The sequence below is a fragment of the Otolemur garnettii genome, unplaced genomic scaffold (genome assembly GCF_000181295.1).
Source record: "Otolemur garnettii isolate 467f Iridium unplaced genomic scaffold, OtoGar3 scaffold00330, whole genome shotgun sequence".
Lineage (NCBI taxonomy): Eukaryota > Metazoa > Chordata > Mammalia > Primates > Galagidae > Otolemur > Otolemur garnettii.
In genome coordinates, this window is record NW_003852725.1 from 26,029 (window position 1) to 37,182 (window position 11,154).

Sequence of the window (11,154 nt, forward strand, 5' to 3'; positions counted from 1 at the left end):
ATCATCACAGGGAGGGCAAGACATTATAACCTGTTACCAGCTGTCAGCTCTTTTGCCTCAGCAGCCAGACTATAATCCCTGCATGCAGCAGGCTCACAGGTGCTGCCCACCCTGGTGGGAGGGTTAGAAGATCATGGTCTCCAGCATCTGGGTGGTGCAGACCCCTCGCCGCTCCCAGCCCTTTCATTGCAAAGCATCCGGAAGACTATTTCACCTCCAGGTTAGTGGGCAGCTCCATAGGGAGGGGAAGAGAGGTACAGGCCTCATCCTTTTCAAAGGCAGGAGGTGTCTGCTGGATCTCACCTGCTGTCCCTGAGCAGGAACAAGAGGGCACAGTCCAGGAGGGGTGGTGAGTAGGTTGTGAGGCTACCATATTCCTCTCGTGTTTGCCATGAGGTAGAGGGTCCCCTCCTGGGTCCACCCCCAACTGTGTGACTCCTTTTTCTCTCGCACCCAGGATCTTTCCAGGGCATCTGCTTCCTTCAGCCCATGGAGCCACCTGCATCCTAAACTGCTTTGGGAACTGGCTGATGCCTGAGACACATTCAACTGTGCCACTGACTCCTGCTTTCTCCAGCCAGAGCAGCAGTTCAACCAATTTTAGGGGAAATCAATTACCTGGGCCACCTAGTAACAACTTCAGAACTTTGCAGGTGATATGAGCTATGCCTTTGTGGAAATGTCACCCTCACTAATGCCTTCTTTGCTGATGTGGAAAATGAGGCATGAGAGAGGGTAATAATTGGCTTACCCAGGATCTGCTAAGAGGACAAGGGAAAACTCTAAGTCCCAGGCATGTGTGGTGGTACACTCACCAAGCCATTTACATGGACATACCAAATATCAGTCACCAAATATCAGAAGTAATTATGGTTTAGGTCTTTACACTTGAACTTGATGACCCTCATCCCAACTCTGCCGGACTGGCCAGTGTCTCAGAGACACAGATGGTGCCCTGATTCCTCAGAACAGGTGGTATTTTCAGCTTTGGGAAAGTTTCTTCAAGGTATGAAGCATTTGAGGAACATTTGAAGCCCATCAGGTGTCATATGGCAGTCAGGAATGTTCCTTAACTCCTGGGGCTGTTCTGTTAAATTTTTCTGTCTAGACAAAGGAAACATCCAGGAGCACTCCTATTTTGGGAGCCAGCACAAAAAGTAAACAAACCAGAGTGGGAATGGTGGGGAATGAGAAAATAAGACACCCAAGAGACAAAGATTACACAAGAGATAAGGATGGGGTTAGAAGGTTTGGCATAGCTGATGAGTGTAGCCAGCACTGAACCATATGAACAGCTTTATATAGTACCTTGTTGGTGCCATTGCCAAGGAAGCAGGCCAGACAATGGATTGTAAGCTCGAATCTTACAGGAGGTGGGCCTTCCCACGTGTGTCGTGAGTGGGTGGAGGGAAGGCCCCAAGCAACCTCAGCAGCTGCTATTTATTGAGAACAAGCTTCCCTCCCCTCCCCCCACACTGGAATTCCATAGGTGATCAATTTTCAATGCCAAAGTCTGTTCATTGTAGTCTAGTGATTGCTTGTATAGTTCAAAAAACTTTGTCTCTGTAAGCCTGCTGTCCCAGTCAGTTGCCACTTTGTCTCTGCAAGCCTGCTGTCCCAGTGTCTACATATCTTGCTGCATAGGTTGCTACATAGGTTGTTACACAGATCACTACGTGTGTTATTACATAGCTTGCTACATATCTTATTACATAGGTTGCTACATATCCTGTTACATAAGATGCTACATATTCTGTTACATAGGTTGCTACAGTACCTAAACAAGGTTGCTATACTAACAATGTTGCAAATCAGCAAGGAAAGTGGGATTATTTTCATATTTCAAGGTTAAGGGGAAGTAATAATACATGGGGTAAAGATTAATTTTAGGGAGAGAAGGCTATGTGCTTTCTGGCAGCTGGTGCAAGGAGAAAGGACTATAGTTTTAGGAAAGAGAAGGGACTATAGTTTTAGGAAGGGAGGAGAATCAGTTGGGAGCTCGCTCCTTGAACGCACCTCCCCAACTGTGGGGGTTTTGCCACCTCACAATCTGCACTCCATATTTCCTCCCTTTTTATTTCTTAGTGCAAATTAGTGCTAATTAGTAAAGAAATAATTTTAATTGGAAGAGTTGCTTGACTCAGACTACGCAGAAAAATAAGAAGAAACAATAGCTATTATAGTTGTGAAAAGCTTTTCAGGAGTGACTGGCTTGCCACAATGTTGCACAAGATCAGTTCCCTCATGGGTCAGCTTCTTCAGTTGTCTCCATGTTGCGGGCTTTGCTTTCTGTGATGTCTTGGCTTGAAAGTAGATCACTTGGTGGGGGGGTCACTCCCTGCTTCCTCATTGGTGGCACAGGAAGGTCTTGTGGGTCCGTGTCTGACCAACTATTTAGGGAGCCAGTGAAGGCTGTCAGCTGTTCTAGGAAAAACACAAACATGTCCTCTCCTCCATATTAGAACAGGGTCAGGTCCTTGCCAAATACCAGTCAGAGGATCCTTCCATAGCACAACAGGATGTTTAGAATTAGGTACATTCCAAAATCACTCTGCTGGTATGTCCTTGGATATCAACATTTTAAAAATTTAAAGTAAGGCTTGGTGCCTGTAGCTCAGCGGCTAGGGTGCCAGCCATATACACGGAAGCTGGCAGGTTCAAACCCAGGCTGGACCTGCCAAACAATGACAACTACAACCAAAAAATAGCCAGATGTTGTGGCAGGTGCCTGTAGTCCCAGCTATTTGGGAGGCTGAGGCAAAAGAATCACTTAAGCCCAAGAGTTTGAGGTTGCTGTGAGCTGTGATGTGACAGCACTCTATGGAGAGCAACATAGTGAGACTCTATCTCAAAAAAGAAAGAAAAAAAGTAAAAAAGGCACGAGAGAGAAGGTGATGAGGTGTATTGGGGTATCTCTCCCCCTTCTTTAATTTGTTCCTATGAAATTTGAGAAAACTGAGAAAAGGACATAATGACAGCATGTAACTCAACTCTGTGAGGTGAAGTATAAAATACTTTTTTAGCACATATTCCATCATTAACAACTATAGTTGCAATACTCAGTAAAATCAGCAAATGTAATTTGCCACCATTGGGAAGTTTCCCAAACAGGTAGGACTATTGTTTAGGAGTTGCCAAAGGCATTCTATTCCTTTTTTAATTAATCTGGCAACTATTTTAAAATAGGGAGTTAAAACTCATTTTGGTGTTGTGCTTAGATGAACCCATTCCAAAGGATGAAGAGGTTGTCATAACAAAGTAATAGGCAATGAGTAGGAAAGATTATTGAGCTGTGTTCTTTGCAGTGTGGTTGACCTTGGTTAGAGCTTTTATTGCAATGGGTGTTAAAGAACAAGCAGAGGAGGATGAGCTGGTCCTTTAAGAATGTCCAAAAGGGGCGTTAAGTCTCTTGTAGTAAGCTGCAGTGAAGGATGGAGTCAATTATGATACTATTTCTCAGTAATTGTTGAAAATAATTTAGGGTAGTTAATTTATCAGTACAAATTTGGAGTTTTTGAGGGTATAGCTAATCCTCAATGAGGTGAGTCAAATAGGAAAAGAGGGGAACACTTTGTATCTTTTCTGGGGCTATACATGATCCAAAGGCAGTTTTTTTTTCCTTTTTTTGGTTTAAAATGTAAGTTCATATTCAAAACTAGGAACACACTTAGATGTATTTTTTGAAAAAAGACAAAAAAGATGTAGTCTTTAACTGAGTTTTTCTAAAAAATAAAAACAACACAGTTTTTAAATGCTGTTGAAAATTTTAAAGTGCAGCAATATAATTAGTTTCCTTTATCCATGAAATAGTGCAGTTTTAATTCAAAACTGGTAAGGTTATAGCAAATCGTGTCTGCACTACTTGATGGTAAAGTTCATGTATATGTTAGTTTGCACTTAAAATAGAAGAGGAAATAGGAATTGTCACGGTAGAGGCCCAATTTTAATCTTAATGTGTGCAAAGTTTAAAAGGTAACTGTCAGTTAAGTACAGAGAGTCTAGAAGAAATTAAACTGGAAGGGGTACAATTCACAATGTCAAGAAGATTTGGACATTAAGGGTTTCACTGAAGTTTGTGTTCTTAATTAGCTTTGATTTTATTATTCGTACTTGTAGAGCACTATAAGATTTCAAAAATTTAGACTATATTTGTTTGAACAGGATGCAGTTACCATATGAAATTTGAACTCAAAATTTAGATAAAGAGGCTTGGCGTCTGTGGCTCAAGTGGCTAAGGCGCCAGCCACATACACCTAAGGTGGTGGGTTCAAATCCAGCCCGGGCCTACAAAAAAACAACAATGACGGCTGCAACCAAAAAATAGCCGGGAGTTGTGGCAGGCGCCTGTGGTCCCAGCTACTCGGGAGGCTGAGGCAGGAGACTCACTTGAACCCAGGAGTTGGAGGTTGCTGTGAGCTATGATGCCATGGCACTCTACCCAGGGGGACAGATTGAGGCTCTATCTCAAAAAAAAAAAATTTTTTTTTAGATGAAGAAAAAAAGGCACAATAAATTTCAAGTCAATTTTATGTGCATAAGAGTTGAAAAATTTGAGCCACCTTGAAGAGAAACTGGTTCTAAAATTTATAAAACCTATAAATAATCAAAGGCCAAACCAGTATATTAAAATAGATTCTCTAGCAAGTAAAAATCTTGCAGTTTAAACGTATGCTTGCATGTACATTAGATATAAAAGTGGCTCCTTGTATTTTCTTAAAGTGGCTCTACTTTGGAAGATACAAATATTTGTAATGAATGTATACCTGCTATACGTAGTTTATCAGTGTGGTATTGTGTGGAAAATTGGTGAAGGGTGGACTCCTGAGTGAAATTAGGCAGCCAGAGTGGGATGCTGTCTGGTGCAGCACCACCGGGGTTAGGTGGCAGGAGAGACACTCAGATGGAAAAGATCCCTGATAGGAAGAGGCCATTGTTTTGGAATTTCAGAGATGGCGGTCACAGCAAGTCCCTTTCCACATGGGCCAGGCTCAGTGATTTGAGTCTCACCTGGAGACAGTCTTCCTACGCTTGGAACTGGCCCAGGATATCCCGCACTTCACAGGAACTGTTGCAGGGAGAATTTGTGAAACCTGCCTGTGAAGAATTTTTGAGATGGGTGGAATCAGCGGTTTGGCAGAGTCTAGCCACCAAGGGTAATCAGGCAAACACCAAGAATAATTTAAGCCAGGAAACAGGTATAAGCCTGGGAACCACTCACAGCGCCACCTGGTGTCCAGAAAGTATATTGCAACGTAAATATATTGGTACTAAAGTGGATCCCTAAGGCATATATATAGTTGTATGTTTATATATATTTATAATTTTATTGCCTTTATTTCTTCTTTGCCCATTCTTTTTGCTTTTTTCCTTTTTTCTTTATTGAAGGAGTTATTGTTAAATTTTTTTTCCCTCTCTGCTTTCCCCCACTTTTTTTTTTTTTAGACACAGTCTCACTATGTTGCCCTCGGTGGAGTGCTGTGGCATGGCAGTTCACATAAACCTCTAACTCTCTTGGGCTGAGTGGTTCTCTTGCCTTAGCCTCCCAAGTGGCTGGGGCTGCAGGTGCCCAATATAGTACCCAGCTGTTTTTTGGTTGTGGTTGTCATTGTTGTTTGGCAGGCACTGGGCTGGGTTTGAGCCTGCCACCTTTGGTGTGCGTGGCTGGTGCCTTGGCCACTGGGCTACGGATGCCAAGCCCTCCCCTTCCTCTTATGGTTGCTGAGAAGGCTTACATCAGGCTATTCGAGTTTTTCTTTTTTGTTTTTGATTGTTTGTGTTTCTGTTTGTGTGTCTGATTTTTGTGTGTTTGTTCATTTTGTATTAATGTGCCTTGTGTTCTGCTAAAATCTCAAGTTGGCTATTTTCCCTAACTCCAAATTTTCCATTCAACAAGAGCAAAGGGGGTTGGGAGATGATAGCCAACTGAAGCCAACTTTTAACAGAAGCTCCCTTCCAGAGGGAGAGATAACAGCCAGAAAGAACCCAACAAAGTGGAAGGGTGGGAGCCAAGCTGAGAGAAGAGATTGATAATTGCATGTCTTTTCTCCTGAGGCAAGCTACAACTCCAAGGAAACAAATTTCAGGTACAGAACCCACCCCAAAGAGGATGTGTATCCATCCTCTCCCCCAAGAGAGTCACTGGCTTGCTTGCTGTGAGATCTCTACTAGTGAGCAGTGAACTGAGGTCCTCCTCTCTCACAGCACAGGAGTGAGTTGCTGGAAGCTGGGACTCCTTCTCCAGAGAGTCCCTGCTGTGAGCCTAGGCATTCTCTTGTCTAGCATGAAAGTTGAACAAATATTTTCCCTGCCACTTTGCACTCGCAATCTACCCTTCCCCCTGGCCTGGCAGTCTAGAAGCCCAACCCCTGCAGAGACCAGAACGTTTGTGGTTCTTTGTTAAGACTGGGCATTGCATAGTCTGAGGGAGTGCAGCCACACTGTAACTGTGAATCCGGTAACAGTGAGAAAGGCATGGGGGCGGGGGGGGGGAGGTGTTTAGCTTGGGTCTGAGAATTTGATCCAGTGGGGGTCAAATTCAGAGAGACACTTCCCCAAATCTGTGGACTGCCAGAGGGAGCTAGTTCTTGCATTGCAGGGATACCAGAGGAGCAGAGTGGCTGGGGCAGAGGCACAGTCTCTCAGGGTGAAAAACATTTGCTTCTTTGTTAACCTCTGGTTTGGAACAAGCTCAGGGGAAACACTTCCCAGTTTCCATTGAGTGCCTGAGGGAATCAGACTTCAACTCCCCCAGCTGGCTGGTGGCAGAGCGTGGTCACTTGGATGATGTGGCATTGACTTCACTCTGACTCCGGCAGGCCCAAATCCCTGGTGCATTTGCTCATTGGAGGGAACTGGGTCACAGCCCCATGGGGCTACAAGTGCCTCGGTGTGATGGAGGTGCAAGGTGGGGCAGGAGGAACCAGCCCCCCTGGACTATTTTGCTGGGCAGGCCTTTCTGACTCCACAGAGCACCAGAGTGGGTTACACTTGAGTTGCCAGTGGACCCCCACTGCCTAGATGTTTAAGGCCTTTTGAATTCTCCCACCTGATTGGTGATTGTGTTGAATGGGACAATTGATTTGGAACTCTTGACCTGGGCCAATCACCCAGGGACCCACCAAGGTTGTACCCTGGTTATGTTGTTGTGGGAGAGTGGGATTCTCCTCTTCCAGTTGTCACCTGAGGGGGGGCAGGGTGTCTTAGCTGCTTAAATATCTCCACAGCTGAGATTTCAGCCCAAAGCCACTACTTCACTAGGATTGGACTAAGACTAGCTGAATACAGGTCAGAGCCAGTTAGCCCCACCACACCAAGCAGGTCCTCAGAGTTTCAGGCTATAGTTCTTAATGAGACCTTCGTAAAGATCTAGGGGGAAAGCCTCAATCACCAGTCTCAGTTCTTTGGTAAAGGGCCAGTTAATTAAAACTCCAGGAGCCCTCAATTCACTTTCACCTTACCAGCTTCTCTAGCCAAATGGTAAAAAATAATCATGGGGTGGAATCAGCAGAAAAACTCTGGCAACATGAATAATCAGAGTAGATCAACTCCCCCAAGGAATGATGAAAGAGACACAACAGAAGATTCCATCCATAAACAAATGGCTGAGACGTCAGAAATTGAGTTCAGAATTTGGATGGCAAATAAGATTAACAGAATGGAGGTAAAGTTGGAATTAGAAATTCAAGGAGGAAAAAAAAAAAAAAGAAATTCAAGGAGGAATTCAAAAGTTGTCTCAAGAAGTCAATGAATTCAAAGACAAAATGACCAAAGATTTTGACACATTGAGGCAAGAACTTGCAGCCCTCAAAGATCTGAGAAATACAGTAGACTCCCTCAGTAACAGAATGGAGCAGGCAGAAGAAAAGATCTCTGTCACTTTGTCTCAAAAGTGACAAAGCTTTTGAACACTCCCAAATGCTCAAAGAGAAAGAGAAGTGGAGAGCAAAAATGGATCATTCCCTGAGAGAATTGTGGGACTATAGGTGAAAGGCCCATATGCCTCTGGCCAAAAAAAGCTGTTTGAGAGAGAGCAGTGAAAAGAATTTGTACAGGTATACTTGTGAGAAACTGAGGCAGAATCCCATATGGCCAGGTTGGTTGAGGGCATAAAAATCCCCTGACCTAAGGTCAGCATGGTCGGTTGCGGGTGTAAAACTCCCCTGACTTAAGGGCCACATGGGAGTGGAGGCTTGCAAATAAGTTTTCTGTATGTCTTAGAAATTTCTTAATTATGCCTTGCTTAAAATTGAAATAACTGCCTCCAAACAGTGAGTCCAGCAGGGCGGGTATTTAATCCACCTTCCTCCTCTAAGCCTCAGGCTTCATCAGATAAGAACAAAAGTAATGGCTGACAACATATTCTCCATTAAGTTATGTTCAAAAGGATTATGTTAGATAAAGTAATATCAGTTAAACCATAGATTACTAGGGAGAAACTACTCACAAGATAGTCACAAGATGTTTGCTCATGAGATGGATTATGGATTGTAATGAATATTAATGAAGTCATTGGTGTACAGTGCACATGTGCAGAGGGATTGTAATGAATATTAATGAGGTACAATGCACATGTACATAATGGACTATATAAGCCAGGAGAGAAAGAAATAAACTTGTCACATGCCTGAGAAAGCTGTGAACCCCTTTATTTAAATATACAATTTCAATATGTGAGTTTATGCTGCATGACATCACTTCTCCATGAGACCCTAATGGCAACATGGGACCACTCCAAAAAGGCAAATATTTGCATTATTGAAATCCCTGAAGGAGGTGAGTATAGTCCAAAAGGCACAGATACTCTACTCCAAGAGATAATTGAGGAGAACTTCCCAAGCATGGCAAGAGATATTGAAATTCAGATAGCAGACAGTTTCAGAACCCCAGCACAACTCAACCCAAATAAAGCATCTTCTAGACATACTGTAATTAACTTTGCCAAAGTTAATATGAAGGAGAAAATCCTGCAGGCAGCCAGATGTAAGAAAATCATAACCTATAAGGGGAAGAATATTAGAATGACTGCAGATCTCTCTGCTGAAACTTTTCAAGCCAGAAGAGGATGGTCATCGACCTACAATATTCTAAAACAAAACAACTTTCAGCCCAGGATCCTGTATCCAGCTAAACTGAGCTTCATTTATGATGGAGAAGTTAAATACTTTAATGATGTACACACATTGAAGAAATTTGCCATAACTAAACCAGCTCTTCAGGATATTCTCAGACTCATTCTCCATAATGATCATCCCAATGATCTACCACCAAAGTAAATTCACTCTGAAATTCTTGACCAAAACCCAATTTCCACAGTGGTGAAAAGATTTAAAATGTCCACTGGACTGCCAAAAAACTGACACTCAAAATATTACCAGGCTTATGAATACTCTCAATTAATGTGAACAGCTTACAGTGTCCTCTTAACAAGCATAGGTTGGCTGACTGGATACAAAAACTCAGGCCAGATATCTGCTGTATACAAGAATCTCATCTTACCTTAAAGGATAAATATAGACTCAGGGTGAAGGGATGGATATCCAGGCAAATGGAAATTAGAAAAAAGTATGGGTGGCAATTGTATTTGCAGAGACATTATGCTTTAAACAAAAGTAATAAAAGACAAGAACAGTCACTTCATATTTGTTAAGGGAAACACTCAACATGATGAGATGTCAATTATTAACATTTTTGTGCCCAATCAAAATGCACCTCAATTTATAAGGGAGACCCTAACAGACATGAGCAATTTAATATCTTCCAGCACCATAATAGTTGGAGATTTTAACACCCCTTTGGCAGTGTTGGAAAGACCCTCCAATAAGAAACTAAGCAAAGAAATTTTGGACTTAAACTTCACTATACAACAATTGAATTTAACAGACATCTATGGAACATTTCATTCTAACAAAACTGAATATACATTCTTCTCCTCAGCCTATGGAACATCCTTCAAAATTGATCACATCTTAGGTCATAAGTCTAACCTCAGCAAATTTTAAAATATAGAAATTATTCCTTGTGTTTTCTTGGATCATCATACAATAAAAGTTGAACTCACCAATAGCAGGTATCTGCATACTCATACAAAGACGTGGAAACTAAATAACCTCATGCTGAATGATAGCTGGGTCACAGATGAGATTAAAAAGGAAATTGCCAAATTTTTGGACTAAAACAATAATGAAGACATGAATTATCAGAAACTGTGGGATACTGGAAAGGCAGTCCTATGAGGGAAATTTATAGCATTGCAAGCCTTCCTCAAGAGAACAGAAAGAGAGAAAATCAATAACTTAATGGAGCATCTCAAGCAATTAGAAAAGGAAGAACATTCCAATCCCAAACCCAGCAGAAGAAAAGAAATAACTAAAATTAGAGCAGAATTAAATGAAATTGAAAATAAAAGAATTATTCAAAAGATTAATGAATCAAAAAGTTAGTTTTTTGAAAAATTCAACAAAATTGACAAACCTTTGGCCAACCTAACCAAAAACAGAAAATTAAAGTCCCTAATATCATGAATCAGAAATGACAAAGTTGGGTGGCACCTGTGGCACAGTGGGTAGGGCCAGGCCCATGTACTAGTGGTGGCAGGTTCGAACCCAGCCCTGGCCCAACTGCAACAACAGCAACAACAACAAAATGGCTAGGCATTGTGGCAGGCACCTGTAGTCCCAGCACCTTGGGAAGCTAGGCAAGAGAATCACCTAAGCCCAGAAGTTGGAGGTTGCTGTGAGCTGTGATGTCACAGCACTCTACTGAGGGCGATAAAGTGAGACTCTGTCTCTAAAAAAATAAAATAAAATAAAAAGAAATGACACAGGTGAAATAACAACAGACAACTCAGAAATTCAAAGAATCCTTAATGAAGACTGCAAAAAACTTTATTCTCAGAAATATGAAAATCTGATAGAAATTGACCAATACTTGGAAGCATGCCAACTTCCTAGACTTAATCAGAAAGAATTGGAAATGCTGAACAGATCTATATCAAGTACTGAAATAGAATCAACTATACGAAATCTCCCAAAAAAGAAGAGTCCAGGACCAGATGGTTTCACATCAGAATTCTACCAATCCTTTAAAGAGGAACTAGTACTTACATTACTTAACCTTTCCCAAAACATTGAAAAAGAAGGAATACTACCCAACACA